Source organism: Atta cephalotes, assembly GCF_000143395.1.
Source record: "Atta cephalotes unplaced genomic scaffold scaffold00010, whole genome shotgun sequence".
Classification (NCBI taxonomy): domain Eukaryota; kingdom Metazoa; phylum Arthropoda; class Insecta; order Hymenoptera; family Formicidae; genus Atta; species Atta cephalotes.
Window position 1 is genome coordinate 6,623,241 of NW_012130074.1, and position 16,781 is coordinate 6,640,021.

The 16,781-nt window shown below is 33.5% G+C and overlaps 1 protein-coding gene across 1 annotated transcript in view; it reads left to right on the forward strand.

The window, feature by feature from the left end:
- LOC105627833 (probable G-protein coupled receptor Mth-like 1) overlaps window positions 1-16,781 on the forward strand; it is a 166,539-nt gene that overhangs the window by 54,713 nt on the left and 95,045 nt on the right. The gene's annotated exons all lie outside the window — the stretch shown is intronic.

Here is a 16,781-nt window from a genome sequence, read left to right on the forward strand (position 1 = left end):
TATAGATAAATGATTATATTATACTATATATGTATAAAGAAATTGTTAACAGTTAAAATAAGTAATATTTTATGATGAAATATTTAATCGATGTATGTCTCTAGAAAGTCTAAGATATTGAATATTATAGTATATCGCTAACTTTTCTATTATAATCGTCAATGAGAGGCTTTTAGCACGTTTCGCTATCGCAATGGAGTTCAACCAATGGAAAGTGCAATTTCTATATTAACTTTCGAGTTTTGTATGTGCATCTCTAACGAAGTCTTTTCACTGTAATAAAATTAGCATCAACAGAATATCTGCATCGATTGAAAACGCGTAAATATTTGATATAGAAAGTTAAGCATCATGAAAGATCAGTAAGACTACAATACCGAAAATTCATTTAAGATGTCATAATTTATCAATTTTCTATGCTCTCTCTCCTCTCTGATATGAGATGATATTTAAATTTTTATATTTTATGGCAATATTTTACCATTTATTTATTTTCATGTACTTTTAGAGAGCGATTTGATAGTATAAATCATAATCTCATGATGTATATAGGCAAGACATTTTGAAACTTTCAAACTTTTCAGACTTCAGAAATCTGCAATCCGCTTCGCGACTTTCATATATGGCCAAGCAATTTGCAAGACGTCTACGCAAAATGTTACATTGAAATTCACTCCTACTCGTTTCTCGTTACTTTGATTTGATCAAACCGATGTTACTGCCTTTTTTTTGCAGCATCGATTGAATAGTGCAAAATAATATGCGAGTGTGGAGCATCTGGTAGGAAATCGAACGATCTCCAAAATTGAATCAAACCAAAACGGAAATTGCGTAATCGCGCGAGTTCTCCCTATGGGAATGAAGAAGAGAGAGAGAGAGAGAGAGAGCCTATTGGGACATTTTTACGCATACACCGGGTGTATGCCAACGAAAAGCACTATCGGGAGTTCTGCTCTTGATCATCGTTCTCTCTATTCCTCTCCCTCTCACTCTCAGCCCTCGTCGACCGTCGAGCGGCTATCCATCCGGATGAAACCCAGGGTCGGGATTTCGGTTTGCATTCAGAGCATGTCCGCTGACCGAACGCGTCTCGCATTCTATCCGAAATAACGCACTCTCGACCAAAGCGTTGTTCCGGAACGACTCCTGCTGTCCGGGCGTTTTGACCGCACGCACGCGATTATTACTTTTTCGCTGGCTGAGTTGCCAGTTTAGCTTGCAATCCTTTCGCAGTTTCTGAACGGGAAGATTGCATTTCCGCATGCAAGCGTCTGTCGGATAGTCCGAAGTTAATTCTCCATCTTTTTATATCGTACATCATGATAATATCTTTTATATTACGGATAAGTTTGTATATAGAGGGATTTATGTTGCGGCAAAGTTGATCCGATTATTTATCCAACCAATCTGCATTGGTAATGAGACAATATAAATCGCAATTTTCTTGATAGCTTAGCCTTGTATATCATTGGCCATTATACGTAAATTTGAAAAAAGATTAAAAATAAATAATTATAAAGAATAAGAATTTTCCGGGTCAATTTAAATACAACAATCCGAATTGGTTTACCAGCTTTTAAATTTCTTACTATTCTGATTCTCTTCGGAGTTTTCTAAACAACTTTGAATTTTATATCGTCGTAAAGTGAGGGTCAAACAATGTTCAGTCATCCTTTGGAATAACTTTCTGCCAGTGTGGGTGCCTAATTTATAATCTGGAGAGATCTTAATCCCTCGCTCAAAGCATTCTTCCGGAACAATGGCGAAACGTTGGTTGATGTAGGCGGTTGCCCCGATCACTAAATTAAGAGATTTCCTAGCTAAAGAGCTATGGTTAGATACTTGATCCAACAAGCTTTGCAAGTTTTTTATATTAATTACTTGACTGAAGAAACTGTACACGAGACTCGTCGTTTTCGTGATCGTTTTTACGGCTTGACAAATAATTCCTTCTCACACATTTCTTTTTAACTTACTCGCGCGTTCATAAAAACATCAAATTCACTGGCAGATCCATGGTCTCCCTCCTTGGATTCTTCTTTTTTAAAAATATTTATGACGAAATGTTATATATTTTTAATATTTCTCTCTGGAATGTTAATTACAATTTTGATATTTTAAAAATATTTTTTAGTTTAAGGAACTTCTAGATATTTAAAAACATTTATTATATATTATTTTTTTTTAGTTAATATAATTTAATTTAAAATAATTTAATTTAAAATTAATATATAAATTAAAAATGAAGCGTTTATGGACTGTACATTTAATAATACCGTTTTAATATAATAATTTAATATTTTATTTTTTTATATTTGTCTTTAAAAAAAATTTCGCGTCGATGATCCCCATTGAAAATTTCTAGATCCGCTAATGATCGATTTTACATTTGTGTACATTGCGTTTACAAATATTCCAAATAATCACAACCGAGCCGCCGCAAACACGTTAACGTAGATATCCCGCAGATTCGATATCTATCAAAAGACTTTCGATTGCGACATTAATGCGAGACAGCTGCGTCGACGTCGTTCCACATAAAATTGACAAATGTTATGATTTCACATTCTGTAAAACTGCTAAGCGCCACTCTCAGGCGATCAAGATACACCGACCGACAATCTTCTGATAGTTTTATTGCATGGCGTATGATTTACAGACGTAACACGCCTTTTCGAACAACCAACTATTATGCAGCGGGTCGAGCTCCGTGCTCTGGAATATACGATAATCTTCGAAATCCGGCCGCGCCGTTTCCCCATTCGCTCGGAATTTCAAGCGGAATTTTTCACGAGACCTATAGACAGGAACGCGGCTCGTTGGTTAATAGTCCCGATGTGTATGCGTGTATGAGCGAGCAACATTGGAAAGCAGCTTAACCCTTGAGGACTCTCGACTTGGAGCGATCGACCACCAACTCGACATGCGTATATGTCGCGTCGTCGATGCACGCGCGCGTACTCGCATATACAGGGATGAGGGTCTGATGGTGCCACTCGTACATATCTCTGGAAAGCCGCTGGAATTCATATGCCAGACGGCCGACGTGTTATTATATCTCATGCTCGGTGCTACTGGAAAATTTGAACTTCGGCCGACCTCTTGGCGTCGCGCCAGAACGATCCTGGGACCCGCGGTTATGCTACGCTATTGTGCAACCGCGCGAGAAGTCTCTCGATACGATACATATGTATTCTTCACTGTTTCACTCATTCTGACCCTTTTGTCTCCCTTTTGTTTCCGCGCGGGGCGTCTGTACTTTCCTCCGCTCGTTGTGGTGTTTCTTCCTCTCCGCTGTTGATTGTGCTCGGAGTTGGCGGTTCTTCGCAACTAACTTATCGTCCTGTTATAGAATTTCCATAGCTATTCTTAGCTAAATGGAGGATGTATAAAAACGCGCTTTCTCCTGTTCAACTACTCCGATGAAGTCACCAATCACTCGTCGCACATTTTTGTACTTGTCACGTTAAGCACTATTTATAGCACGATATACCATATTAATGTATACGACACTTATTATTAGTTCAGAATATTTAAAATATTTTAAAAAGGATCTATAAAATAATATTTTAGGATTTTTATGATAGAAGAGAAAGAAAGTGCTGTAATCTGAGCTATTTTTAAACAGTCGTAGAGTCAAAGCGATAAGATATAATAAAGAAAAATAAAATAAAACAAATATCTCTAGCAAGCAAATCTAATTATATAAATAATATTAAACAAAGTCTCTATTAAGATCGATGTGATAAGATGTGAATACATCACAACAATTAGGAAATGTGACAGCTTTAAACGATCAAGCTGGATCTTTAATGTTTAAATAATGCGATATGAATTTATATACGTAATCCTGCGCGTCGAATTTAATTTTCAGTCTTGAAACGCAATCTTAATAGAACCAGAATGATAATAACACAAATTAAATAGACGAGCAATTTAATATTGTTGATGCTCATAGGCATCTTAGAAGATAAAGAAGGATATTCATAATCTGATAGAAGGATAATCTGATGCTAATAAGCATCTTAAACCTTATAGTAAAGCTTATAGTAAAGCATCAGATTATGAATTTTCTTCTTAGATGCCTTCTTAGATGAGCATCAATATTAAATTGCTTGTCTATTTAATTTGTGATATTACTATTTCAGTTCTGTTAGAACAGCGTTTCAAGACTGAAAATTAAATTCGGTGCACAGTTTGCAGAATTAGACATATATAAGTATATAAATTCCGAAATTATATATATTTAAGCACTAAAGATCCAGCTTATTATATAATATAACCGCTAATTATATAATATTTCTGGAATTAAAATGTTTATACGTTATATTGGAGTAAGGAATAATATTTTTTTAACAATATATTAAAAACATAATACAGTATAATACTATTTTATTAAATTATAAAACATTCGCTTTAACAGCAGATTTATTTAATTTTACCATGGTAGTCGAGAACTAAGAAACATCTGCTTAACGCTCGCGTTAAAAAATCATGCGTACCCACCAAACCGCAATTCCCCCATCATGTTTTAATTTTCCCACTACACTTCGTAAAAACCGGAGAAATGCTTCACAAGTTTCGTCCCCAAGCGCCGTAAGTTTCCGATATGAATTTTTTAGGACGCTCGCTAATTGACGTCTCGGGAGTCACCGTCGTTTGTTCATCCTTCTTTTTCCGCAACAATGGGTCGTGTCGACGGAATGGCGCGTCCCGTTAATTCCCTGCAGGTTGTAGGAAGGCCAATCTACAACGAGGCCTCTTCCGTTCCTCGTTCGTTGCAATCTCACACGAGAGAAAAAGAAAGAGTATCGAAATTCTCGCTGTCCTGAAAATTAATTACGAAATGTCAGCTGGTCGTTGATGTAGGAAGAAGAGAAGGAGAGACGGTTGGGTGGTTATTTCCCAGGTAATTCGTCACGTGGCCGTTTAGTGAAGGGTTTGAAGCTTGGTCGACACAAACCGGACTACTCCAGTTGCCAGCCAGCCAACTCCGTCGACGTCATTCGCTAGCAATTTCAGCAACACTCGAGACACATTGTGGGCCCTTGCGTATCGCGCAATGTTACAACGAGACGCCATATAAGTGGAGATGCCTCGAGTAGCAGCCACGAGTCTCTCCATCGTTCAATCGATTTGTACTCGTGTCCGTTCTCTCTCTTTCTTCTTGTCGTTTTGCTTTCCACGCTCTGATTGGCCTCCGCTCGTTACGTCTAAATATAACAGAATTTTGCTCGTTCAATTCATCGATTGTACCACGTGCGCGCGGAAGCAAAAAAGATGAAAGTTTCGACGCAACGATGACAGACGGTAATGAGGACGAACAGTTCAAGAAAATAAGCGAGCGGTTTCGAGGAACTAAAATAGACGAATTAGAGCAGGAAAAAAGAATCACAAATGAAAAATAATAATTATTAGTCTTAATAAACATAATTCGGAGACAGTGCTCGCAATAAATTATTCATTTTTAAACGAGATCTTAATCCGTTAATCTATATAAAGTGGGTTATTTAAAACTTTACGATATCTCTTTTGAATATATAAAGAAGGATTAAACGCCCATTTTCTTATTATAAATTTACCTTATTATATATAAAAAAGTGTGATGATAATCTTGCATGAGATGAGATAATTCGAAGTAATTTTTTTAATTATCATTAAATTTCCTTGAATATAAATGCATAAATACGCGTGTTTGAATAAGCAAATTAACTTCCAACAAAATAATTCTACGAAATGAACGGATTAACCGATTTCTCGATGGAGAATTTGTTTCCTGAAGTATAACTCGAAGTGGCGGACCGTGCAATTCAGTTCTCTACTGTTTTGATTACCCATCGTAAAAAGTCTTCCCAACATTGCGCAGGACGGGATCCGCTCTCTTCGGGATACGGGCGGGAATAAAAATGTCTAATTCATTACTTCACTGCTGACGACGTCCCATGCCGGCCGATTTGTTGACCCAAGTATTGTGTCGCGAATTCGTACTGGGCGGTCTTAATATACGCGCGTGTGTTCCACGGAAGCGACACGCGAGGACAGTCGAGATATATTTAAACGCACTACCAAAGCTGATTCACCACGGAGTTTCATTAGTGCTACACGTGAACAGTCTACTTCGTGTGGATCGAGAGTCGAGGATGCTCTCGGAAAATGGGACTCTTAATTTCATCAATAAATTTTATATAACGTACGTGATGGCTATAATGAAATCTGTAATTAAATTAAGGTGCTATAGGAAGAATTATATATTTTAGAATTGATCATATCTGATCATGGGACAATTTTTTGGATTAATACTTGGTCATAAGTATAAAGCACCCATAAAATGACGTAAACGTTTTATATCTCTAACGAAAAATAAATTTAAATGATTTTATCGAAAAATAATATGTGTGTTTTTATTACAATTTTAATATTTTATTCCTTTTTGGCTTTTATTACCATTACCACATTTTTCAAGAAAATGCAATTAATTTATGCTTTATATTTTATGGTCAAAGTTGTAATGTTTCTTTGGAATGGGTATATAATAATTTATGCGTATTGTATTTCACTCGAGTCCAACGCGGTTGCAAGAACGTTTCTACCGAGGTTCATGGAAACTAAACATCGACGGGCACCGAAATTACTCGACGTTTACGTATCTCCATCTCACGAACAACGATTGACTAACAATACAGCATGCCTGACGGGTGTTTCAGGCGGAAAAGCACGGTCCATCGCCACCTTTATTGTCCAGTTATCTTCGTAGTTGTTGTAACACTGCTTACAAGCGAAAGCAAGTACCATTCTCTTTGCAAATTAGGGCGAGTCGAGATGTACAAATAATACGATGTGTATGTAGAACTATCGTTTGTTTTCGCTGAAATCGCGTAGAACGCGCGCCATTCTGTACTTTTGAAGCACATTCCTTCGGCGTAACAACCCACGTTGCGTCTCGCTGCCTGCAAAGATAACGACTACTTTGTTACCCGTTCAGTCTGGGCGTGAAAGAGAAAAAAATAGGACAGGCCGATTAAATCTTGATCGTAAGAACATTGCTCCATACACAGCGTGCAATTCACTAATTTCGAGTAGTTACTTTTATCCACACGTTTTATTCATTACAAATGTCTCACAAAATAACGTTACACATAAAATATTAATTGCTACGGACTTTTATGACCTAAATTTATTTTTTCTCATTTTTTCTATAATCCAATTTCTAGATGAATATAATTCTCACATATTGCTGTATTATTAGCAATATAAAATTCAACGATAAAATTTAACGTCCAATTATTATCTCCATGTCATGTTTCTATTAAAATTAATTGAGATATTATGTTCGTTAAAAATGTCTTATAAAATTCGTAATAAAGTGACATATGAAAAATTTTAATTGTTACAGATTTTTTTGGTTTAAATTTATTTATTCTGTAATCTATTTATTTTGGATTAATAAATATAATTTTTACATGTAATTATAATATAATTTTGACATATTATAGTATTATTATTGCGGAATATAAAATTCAATAACAAAATTTAATATCTCGTTTTTATTAAAATTAATTAAGGTGTATTATCTATTAGAAATGTTTTATAGAACGTAATAAAGATATTTCCGATTTTTGTAACTCATTTCATTTCTGGATTATAAGAAGTAATTTTTTATATATTGCATTACTATTATTACGATTATATAAAATTATATATAATACTATTATATAAAATTTCACGATTTAATGTGCTATATACTTACTACATATTATGTCCGTCATGTCTCGTTTCTACTTAATTAATAATGTTCCACGTAGAATATTAATTACTATGAATTTATCTAATTTATCTGAGTATAATCTATTATAATTAATTAACATGTAATATAACTTCCTTTATTTTATTTTTTTTTAAATAAAATGTTCATAGACTTTATGTCCATATTATTTATCAATTAACACATTATCATTATTTCAACGAATCGCGTTTTATTTTTCCGCGTTATTTACGCACATTGTGATTACGTCATTCGGTCCATAAAAATTCTAATTGTAATTATGCGTGTCATTTTTCCACCGCGTACACGAATAATCACATTTGCACTTGCCGTGCCGGATTTATGCTAGCCATGCATTTCCGTATCCGACGCGCTTGCGCGATACGTCAGTTTTATTGCGTGCTTGATTAAATCGGTTTACGTATGGATACTATGCTTAGCGACGATTCACGATTGTGCGATATTTCGAAACGGTAGTCATTTCACCGGTCGAATTTTATACGCGTCGTATCGCGTCATAGGCGGGGCCACGGTTGCATGCGGCCGAATCGATGATAATTATTAATGTTATAACGAATCGCCCGCGCCGATATCGCGTGTCATAGATCATACGCAACTGTATGTATTCTAAATTCCCCCCTTTCGCTCGTTCATCGAGCCCATCGTTTCGTTTTCCGACCCTCCCGCAATTTTCGATAACTATTTATCAGTCTCTCGCCTGTCGTCGCCGGTTTCTGATCCGACAATTCAACGTGGACTAACAGAGCTATAATTGTGTGTCGTAAATTAAGAGAAATCGTTAAGTTCATAAAATATTCTTTCCCCTATCATAAAAATTCATAGCGAGTTTGATTGGATACACTCAGTATGCACTGGTGCACATTAAAGCCATCGTACACAAATTAATATAAAAATATGTGCTTGATATAAATATAAAAACGGATTGGATAAAATCCTGAGTACATTTTATTGTGTTGTTAAGTAAAATATGTATTTTATATTTGAAATATTTGCATTTTATTTTTATACACGGATTAAATCATTGTACAATTTACTTTAATGTACACTAGTACGTAGTACTAGTGTGTCCTATCGAATTTGCTATAAGTTTTCCATAGAACGATATGAATAATTTTATATAAAATTTTGCATTTTTTTTAAGGAAAAAAAAAAGAAAATTAAAAAATCTATACCAAATTTGTATGCAAATAATCTAAAAATGTAATTTTTCATCAATTTTAAATAAGAGAAATCCATTTGATGTAGAAATTGTGACATTAATTATTATTATTTTCAGAAATGTACATTGTTATAACAATTCTGTTTATTTCTACTATGTACGTATTTGTTGTAGATACGATATTAGATATGATATTGAGTGTTATCCAATATTTATCACAGAAATGAATTATTTTCATTTCAACCTCTCCGTTCTTTTATAAGATTCAATGAGCAGGTCCGGTTTAATTTGCGGTATTTAGTAAGCAATATTGCAACATATTACGAGATGAAATATCGCGAATCGTAAAACTTCGAATGAATTTTACATTCATTCTCTTTTCCCTCGTTTAATTTGTTCTCATACCTCATGCGTTTTCCATCCTCGTTCTTCATAACTATTTATCAGCCTCTCATCTGTCGTCGCTACTTTCTCGACAGTCCGACGTATAATTCCTCTTCGTTCAGAAATGGTTTTTGGCGCAAACGGCTACTGGTATTACTCCCGCGAAATTATCAGCGTTACATTGCGTTCCAACAAAACCTCCCCGATGGCGCCGCGTAAATCACTAGATATGTTCTCTCTTTTTCAGAGAGATAAAAAGATTAGAGTTACCCATCTTGCAGATAGCCATTATAATCAATAAACGATGCAATTTGACAAAAATGACGCTTTGAGTATTTATTGTACGTAGTTTTGACTACGTAAATATTCGACAATTTTTCTTTCTATTTTTATAAACTTTTATGTAAAGAACGATTTTGATAAAATAACTACTTAAAAATTTAAAGATATAGATATAGATCTGAAAATAAATTTTATTGAACTATCAAAATAATTAGAGTAACTGTCCCACTTACTGTGCCTGTCCCTATTAGTGTGCTTTTGTATTTCAATAAGTCATAAAGAAAACTAGCACAAATAAATAAGAAAAAATATGTTTTTTGTTAAGTTAAATTATTAATGCATATAAAGATAATATTTTATTTTTCGAGTATTGAAATATTTTAAATATTTTTCGAAAGATATGAGGAATTTATATGAATCCAGTAATACGTACCGCAAGATTTTATGCTTGTCCCTATTAATGTGTTCTGTATTGGAGCTGAGAACGTTGTATTATGAGTGTACTTTCAAATAAATATAATTGAAATAGTGATTTATGTAATATTAACATAAACAATTAGTTTAAATTTATTATCTGTTTTAGTAACTATATGTTAAAATGAGTCAAATATGAAAACATTTAAAAAAAATATAGTCAATTTTAATAAATATTTAGTTGAATACTGCCAACTTTATATTTATTAAATATAAAGATATATATTTATTTGATAAAGACATATTAATTTGATTTAACAATCATTTTTTTTATTGAACAAGTATTTACTTACTGAGTAAAATTTAGTTGACAGTATTGAACTAAATATTTATTAAAATTAACTATATTTTTTTCTCAATGTAGGCATACAAATTGGAGGCACATTAATAGGGCCATCATTGCTTAGAGGACACTAATAGGGACAAAAACATGTTTTCTATTTTTGTCAAAAGTATTATAAAGTATTAATATTTTTTAAATTAAAGAAATATTATAAGAAAAAGAAGTAGTTGAAAAATCGATATTGATTGCAAGCAGATAAAGTTAAAACTACAATATTTAATAATTAATTCAGTAATAAACAAATTGGCTAAAAGGCATATTAATAAGGATAGTTACTCTATGTAAGACTCAAATTAATGATTAGGATATCAACATTTTTTACAGTATGGCTCATGTTTAAGTTTTTCATAAATATTTTGATAGACCAACAACATTATTTTCAGATCAGTATCTAACTAAACTTTTAGATATTTCAAAATTATTTTTTTCATGTTGAAATGTAATGATAAAGAAGTAAAAAAGAACCTTGAAACAATAAAATTAAGTAATGCAATTGATCGATTATATTTTGATGAAACTTTTAAGACGAATTTAATGGAATTTAGTCGATGAAATCTCATAGAACTGATCAAAATAGGATATTTGTATGACATTACACAAAGAAAAGATTTCTTCAATTTAAAGAAATGTTTCTTTGCTATACGATTAAAGAAAAAAATTTTTTGATTTGAACGTTATTTCTTCGATTTGAACATAATTTTTTTAAATCAAATAAATTCTTTTATTTACTTTCAAAACATAATGTTTAAATCAAAGAAATGATATTAACAAATCAAAGAAATTTTTTCTTTAACCATATAATAAAGAAACATTTCTTTGAATCGAAGAAATCTTTCTCTGGGTATATTTCCTTAGCATTAATTGTATACTTTTTAAATAGGTTTATCCGCCTCTTGCAATCCGTGTTTTGCAACTGTGAGCAAATTTTCGCGAACAAGTTGAAATTTAATTTCCTTGTTGACCGATCGCTCGTCCCATGAGGCTGTCGCCAACTTCCGTAATTCATTAAGCGCGTAATGTCGCACGCGGTTCTACGGAAAGTCCAGGAAGGTCCACAACACGCGTCGAGTCCGATTCCAGTTAAAATCAAGACGGTGTAATAAAGCCACTGCGAGCCAATTATTTCGAATGATAATGCCATTTTATTGTGTTTAACTTAAATGAGCGACGCTAAGACTGCGTGATACCGGCGCATTATACGATACTTTGTACGGCGTACATTTGAATGAAGAAAAAAATAAAAGAAAAAGAAGGAAAAAAGGGGTAGAATTTCTTTTTCAGACTCTTTAACTCCTTCAAAATCATTCATTTTTGTGATCTTCATCGTCTTTTTGTTACATTTATATTCACGGAAACATGCGCGAGAAGTTTAAATAAATATTTGTATTTTTAAAATATTGAATTTATCGAGTTACAGAGAATTATATTTTTAATTATTTTATGGTAACATTAATTACTTATAGTTATTGTTATTATGTATGTTTTTATATATAAAATTGCTTTTTAAATTTATTTTATGTTGAGAGAGAAGTTCAAACAAGTCCTCATTAAAATTTCCTCATTGAAAAGTAAACGAACAAATATTTGAGACTACTCGTATTGTACTAACATTTAATTATAAGCGGACTTTTCAATTGAAATAAATATACATTTACTCTTTCATATCGCATTACTGCCGACGAAGTGCGGCGCAACAATAACGTTAGCACGCACGTGCTCAACAAGGGGAGTGTCATCCCTCAGGGCAATTAGATGTACTCTCTGGGAAAGAAAAAGATAAACGATGGGTCAACCCGTGCAATCTAATTCTGAAACCCTCCTCCCATGCAAATCGAGGCGCCTTTAGCTGGCTGACGTTTCAACCCTTGACACTCACCCCATGGTGGTGCCATAGGGTCGTACACGTAAACGCCGCAGTACTAGTTCCTTCGACTCTGTACAACGTGACTTAAATTAACCCCAGCTGCTTCTCGCGCTCTTCTCTCCTTTTCCTCTCCCTCCTCTCCCTCCATAGCTCTCTGTCTCAATGCTCTGCGTGTTTAAAAGCCAATCTTAACGAAAGGTTTTTCGTCGAAAATTTACGAACTGGGAAATAGACTTGGTCTATAGGGAATATTTAATTGCGGATGTAAACATTCATTCGTTTGCCCTAAATACTTCTGTTTAAAAAGACAAAAATCATAAATAGGAAGCTTATCTTAGCAGCTCTTTATATCGTACTGATGTACGTTATTAAAGTAACAATTGATTTTCTATATTTTTTTATAGTTTAAAAAGACAATTGATAATATATTGTATTTTATATTTCTGTCAAATCTTTTTGGAAATTGTTGGAAGTATATGTAGTATTATGCTTTTGTTGAATAAGATCACAATTTTGGTCACTCGACAATATCACATTAAAGTTATTTATCAGGTAATGTTTAGCATGTGATAATTAAATTCAATCGTAATTTAATCAAAAATTAGAACTCTAATACAATTAATGTAATTCTATTAATATATTATTGTTATTATATGGTTATTAGCCTCCTGTATAAGTATATCCTATACTAGTATTTATTGGTATGATGTACATTTCTCGTTTATATCTAGAAGTAACAGTATACTTCTCTCAGACGTAACTTCTCTTGACTTTTAGGACACGTTACACTTCTTCACGAAAATAATACGTTCTTGACACGCGGCATAAAGAATACTTTTCCGGAAGCGAATATCTTTTTATCTGCTAACACAAGATCATGTTTTTATCTAGCTAGCTCTCCTCCTCGTGTCTTCGCATCGCTGTTCACGACTCATATAAATCATGATGAATGAGAAAACAAGCAGCGCGTGGTACTTGAAAACATCCCCCGCGTTATATTCCCATCTTTCTCTCCATCCCTTTTCTCTCTCTTTCTCTCTTGACTCCCGGTACTAATTCCAACAAAAGGACCATTGCTGCACACGGTGGATTCTACCGGGCGTGGAAAATGGAAAACACACCGCGCAAACACGATCCGCCTCCGCCGTCCGAAACACGTTGCCGGGTGGATTTTGTCGATGAAGGGTGGCAGTCGTCGTGGGGTGAGATACCGTAACGGTTCGCCCCCATTTCGCTTGCAAGCTCTCTCCAGTCTCCCTGGTGCCGGGCGTCGGGTCGACGAGGGTGGATGATAGTGTGGCGATTCACGGATGAATGTCGCTCGAGTTATAATTGCAACGAGTCGTAATTAGTTTTGGAAATTTAATTATTTCTAGGCCGCGCGATAAATGCCGGCGGCTGCCGTCCCGTGAAAGCCTCCCGGCGAAGAATTATTTGACGATTTCACTACCGTGTAACGTACGCGTTAATCTCACTTCGCTCGTGACTTCGGGCGTCGTCGGAGGTGGTCCTGTAACTGCAGGTTGTTAGTCCACGTTTTGCCGCAATATATATTGCGTTTTACTTATACCGGCCAACTGCCGACGAAAGTAATTTTTCTGGGATTTAACCAAATACAACTTTATATACACGTGTACGAGGATACGTGTCTCATTAAATGGGTTCTCTTATAATAAAATAGTCGTTTCCTAACATGTTTAAAGAATGTCATAAATATTACAAATTTTATCAAATTTTATTAGAAACCTTTATTATTAGAATCTTTTTATTAGAAACATTTCTATAATCCGCAAATTAATTATAATCATTGGCAAATTAAAATAGTTCTTATAAAATAAAATATTTTTAATTTTGTTTCTCTATTTAACGTATGAACTTCTTCGTTCTAAATGATAACTATAAATCTAGAAAAATATCATTCTATTGCTAAGAAATATTATTATACTTACTCAATTTACTTCCTTTCTTTTAAATAACGGTTATTTTTAACAAAGAATTTTTTTTTTATAATAACCTTAAAGTATACTTATAAAGTATACTTATATTATATATTGAGAAAAAATTATTAATATGTACTTAAAACAAGAATTTATTTTCTTCTGGAAAATATTATAAAATTTATTGAAGAAAACGATTTTATATAATATAACAAGCAAAGAGAATTTGTTTTGACTTGATAATCTTAATTGACGTAGTAAACTTGGATTCAGAATATATTTTGAATCCTAAATTTGATTGTTTATGACAAATTTTTGTGATAGATTCGAATATATGAATTTTTAAAATTTTACTTGAAACAAGTAATTAATTATTATTTATATACGTATTTTTCTGTACAGCTATCTTGACATCGTAAATTGCCAGCGACAAATCCACTGTAATCGATCTTTAAACTCGCGATTCTGCATCACCGCCCTTGGTTGCTCTCTCCATTAGCGATATGAATTTTTGCGTTATATATATGCCGCCCGTGTCGACGTGTGTGTACAAAGTAAAAGTTAATTGAACTCGCGGCACGCAGTCAGACATGTTTACACTGCGATTTATCTTTCCGTCCACAAAATTTTTACCATTTCCGTTAGGATAATTGCGACTGAATAGAGACTCGATTAAGCGATAGTCATGCGATGAGTCACTCACTGCCGTTATTCATATTTTTATGCGCAAGGACTTCTAATTGCCCGTTTGTCCCGAGGTGCGAACGAGGTGTGTAATTCATAGTAACAGAGTGAACGCAAGGAACTTAGTTTAATAGATCTTGCATGCATTATATACCTTCGTACGTCGAATACGTACTATTACGTTGCAATATATGCATATTGAGAAAATAGAAAGTGTCAATAAATCTCGCTATTAGTTGGTATTTTATCATGAGGAATTTAATGTCGCTTGTCTTTTCTTATCAATCGCTTATTGATGCGTTTCTTGCTACAGCTATAATTATACAAATTGTCTGAAATTAAATTTGTGCATGACAAAATATCCATGAAAAAACATGATTACGTAATTAATGATAGATGCTTGTGTTTGTATGTGATTTTTACAATTTTATCGAACGCAAAGCCAACGAAATAAAAACATTTATACTTCACGTATTATTCATGTATTATTTTACGTATAGGATATTTTATTATAACTAAGGTTTATCGCGAATATTTTACATTTTGTCCTCTGCGTGTGTAATTAAACTTTGAAAGATTAAACAGTAACATTTTGATCATTACTAAACAATTGACGATCGACGGTCGCCTTTGTTTTAATTACAACATACATTTCGTCTCGTCACGTCGTGCAGATGACATACATTCAGTCGCACATTCATCCGTGCTTATTAAAAATGAAGTGCCTATTTGCAAAGGAATGTTTGACAAGGTCTGAACGCGAGCCAGCACATTCGTTATGTATAGCTGTCGATTGCGTTTTTAGAAATTAATGTTCGCATTCTCTCACCATGGCTTCCGTTCTTTATTGTTCTGTATTCTAAGGGCCAAGCGCACGCAACGCTATTAAAAATTTATCAATACGCGAAAATAACACACAAATATTTATACAATATTTCATTCCTCTTGTGTCATCTGATCTTTCCACTATCATGATTTTGTAATTCCGTATTTTCGAATGTTAAAGAAACGATGAAAGTTAAAGGACTATTAAAAATTAATAAATAAGAGAGAGTTAAGAATAAATAGAAAATTTTGTTATTTATTAGTAAAAGTAATTAGATATCGATTTTTTTTTTTACAAAAGAGTTAATAATTTTTTCTTTTTATTATTGTAGATAATAATTATATGTACAACTTTTATGTATTCTGTTATTTTTGTTTAATGTTTATTTTTATTGGATTTTTATTAAATTTATTATTTTTGAAATAAAATTTATAGCTATAAATATTCGCTGAGTATTTACATTGCTAATAATCGTTGATACTATTTATGTTCTTAATTTATGTTTTTTGTAAAGAAGATAATCTCTCTATATAATTTTCGCCTTCGTTAGGAGACGCGCGCAGATTCTAAGGATGAATGCTTGCGATTTTAAAAAATTTATAAGACATCACCAGTCGCGTACCCTCTCGGCGACTTTGCAAGCAGATTCTCACAAAAGCTGTCTCTCCCTGAAGTTTTGTCCAGCCTTTTGCTTTTGTGTGTCCTACCCTCGAAACCTTCCCTACGGTTTATGAATCTTTTACGAACGCATCGAAGTTCTGAAAACCGACAGCGTCTTTGTTCAACGAGTTTACCCGTTACAAAATGTCTAGAATATGTTAAGAATTGTGATAAATTATTAAAAAAGAATTACACACACACACACACACACACAGAGAGAGAGAGAGAGAGAGAGAGAGAGAGAGAGAGAGAGAGAGCGACATAACTAAAGTAATTACGTACTTAACTTAACTTACGTACTTATTAACTTGTGTAGTAGTAAATTAGTACTACTAACTAATTACTATAGTAACTAAATAACTACCGACTAGAAGACTAAACTTTA